The sequence below is a fragment of the Leuciscus leuciscus genome, assembly GCF_965113295.1.
Source record: "Leuciscus leuciscus genome assembly, chromosome: 17".
NCBI classification, from domain to species: Eukaryota; Metazoa; Chordata; class Actinopteri; order Cypriniformes; family Leuciscidae; genus Leuciscus; species Leuciscus leuciscus.
Window position 1 is genome coordinate 30,223,419 of NC_138741.1, and position 2,844 is coordinate 30,226,262.

At 44.4% G+C, this 2,844-nt stretch overlaps 1 long non-coding RNA gene across 1 annotated transcript; it reads left to right on the forward strand.

The window, feature by feature from the left end:
• Window positions 1-661: 661 nt before the first annotated feature.
• On the forward strand, window positions 662-1,035 carry LOC309479555. The gene is made up of 2 exons (XR_014199300.1): window positions 662-820; window positions 857-1,035. It is a non-coding gene; the product is annotated as an uncharacterized lncRNA (long non-coding RNA).
• The last annotated feature ends 1,809 nt before the right edge of the window (window positions 1,036-2,844 follow it).

Here is a 2,844-nt window from a genome sequence, read left to right on the forward strand (position 1 = left end):
TAAAGGTATCACCCCAATCACAATGTGTGGGACCAACCATCATATTTCTTTGTATGCAGATGACATCCTTCTTTTTTTAGGCAATCCACTGCAGTCCATTCCAAACATTTTAACTATCTTTGGCAGTTTTGGTGAGATTTCCGGATATAGAATAAATTGGACAAAGTCTGCACTTCTTCCACTAAATGACGCAATGAGAAACTTACCACTACCCTTGGGTATACCAGTGGTCAAACAATTTAAGTATTTAGGCATTATGATTGGTGCTTCATTGCAGTATATAATTAAGACCAACTATGAGGGCATCCTGTCAAAAATTTCTTGTAACTTGGATAATTGGTCATCACTTCCAAATTCTCTTAGATCGCGCATCTCGATTATCAAAATGAATGTACTCCCTCGAATTAACTTTGTGAGTTCTATGCTGCCCTTGCCTCCCCCTTCTCGTTTTTGGGATAAGCTACAGAGCATAATTACCAAATTTGTATGGAATGGCAAACGTCCACGTCTGAAACTTTCCACGATGCAACGAGATAGATTCGCGGGTGGACTTGCTCTTCCGAATTTTAAGCTATATCATTGGGCTTTTACACTACGTCCCCTACTTAGCTGGTATAACGACAAAATGGATGTTTCGTGGCGTTCCTTGGAGGGTGTTGTGGAAAATCCAGCGTTTCTTATAATCATTCGTTTCCAAACTGTTTAATCATATGTTTCTGTGAGGTTTTCTAGCAGCTGAAGGAGGACAGGGAAGCGAGAGGCAATTTAGGTCGTAGATGAAGGCCTTTGGGTGTCTCAGGGACATAGAACAGTGTGACCTGTACCAGGGGGGGTAGAAACCAGTCCGAACCAGCAGAAGATAGGGGGTATCTTTCTGGAAATTTACAAGAAACCTGGAAGGAGGAGTTTTTGCCAAGAAACTGTATAAAATGTCTATGTTTTATTATGTCTAATAGGTATTCTATTTCAAAGCTGGGTGGCTGCGGCTTTTGTGAAAAGAATCCTCATTGAAATAAACCTTTTCTCTTTATTACAGTTTTGTCTCTTGAAAGTTTCTTACACCTCTGATGCTGTTTGATATTAACTATTGAAAATTGCCATTACAACTTGGTGTCAGAAACGTGGGATCCTGTGCGGACTCTTCTTCTCCTGGTCCTGAGAGCGGGTATGACGGAAATTGCGCAATCACGGCAGCACCAGGCGGCCGTCTCATACCTCGACGGTTTGAGATAGAAACTCAACAGGTTACGAGAGAGAGAGCCAACACCCGCGTCAGGACCAGTGGAAGAACTCCCACCAGGATCAGAAAGAATCCGCGGCAATTACAGAAAAGAGAAAGCATCTCTGGGTAAGAAACGGCAGAATTGTTTTATTGATGTTAAGTGTGATTTGAGAATTGTGAGTGAACATGAACCATGTTGGCTGAGTTTGCTTTGGGTACGAGCGAGAGGTGATTGAGTAATCACAATTTTTGGGGAAGAAATTGAAGTAGCTTCGGATCGGTTTCTGCCACACTCAGCTCGTTAGTGGACGGAAGTACCACTGGTGATTCAGGGTAATCACAGGTGCTGGTTAATTAGTTTTGCTCAAAGTCTCTGTAACCCGAAGAAATCTTGCAAAGGTGGACGGAAGAGCCACGCCGGATTAATTAGGTGAATAGTAGATTTTGAGTAAAACATAATTACAAAAGCACGGCATATTTGCTGAAACCCGACCGGTTTTGGGTGAAATAAAATCGGGTCTGTCGAAGACGTTTGACAGATACTAAGACACGTGTCGAAAGAGTAAAATCCAGAAGGGAGATTCAGCCAAAATGGGGTCATCTAACAGTAAATTAGATCATTTTTATACACCAATTTTCTGTCAAATGAGAAATAATTATGGTGGTAAATGTATGGTTGACATACAGAAACTGATCAAATTTCACGATTTTCCCGAAGCGGGGACCTTGAGTAAAATAAGACTAAATATAGTAAAAGAGTCAGTAGAAAAGAACGAGGGAAAACAGAGTAGCTGCTGTGTGTGTGTGTTAAACATGGGTGTAAGAACTGTGAACCGACTATAATGTGTTGGGTAAAAGAAGCTGACAGGCGAGAACGAGAGCAAATACAAAAAGAATTGGCATGTAATGTTGAGAATGTTGTGTGTGTAAAAACAGTTCCACTGGAACAGAATGCTACTAATGAACCGAATGTATGTGCTTTTCCACATGTGACTGAGGTGGCAACGGCTCCGCCGCCTGCCTACAATACAGCTCACTATCCCGTAGCAGAGATCTCGGCTCTCAGGCTGGATCTCGATCTGGACCGCTTTCCACCAGCCCCGAGAACAGCCCAAGAAGCACGACTTGCAGAAGCACGAGCACAAATTGAACTGGCAGAGGCAGCCCAAAGAGCAGCGCGAGGGGGGGCAGAGGCCGCAGAGCGAGTGGCACACAGACTAACAGCGCAGTTTCATGCACAGTTACACGGGCGTTTGAGTGCAACGCTGCGGCACGCTACTCACGCTGAAGAGGACAGAAAGGAGAAGAAAAAACCCTTCACAATGGTGGTTATGCAACAACGACAACCTAAACAACCCAACAAACCTGCATCTTCCTGCTCAAACCCTGCTGGTCGAAAAGGACAGAAAGGAAGAGCTGCTGGAGGAAAATGGAGCTGTTATGTTTGTGCCACAAATGCCCACTCGCTCCGAGACTGTACAAAATGTAGAGTGTGCAAGAAGGACGGTCATTGGAGCGACGCGTGCCCGAACATGAAGTCGGATTGAACCGAGGGGGCTGGAGAGCGGGACGGAAAGAGTCCGGCTTTGGGGAGCCAATCTTTGGCTGCAGCAAAGGGAAGT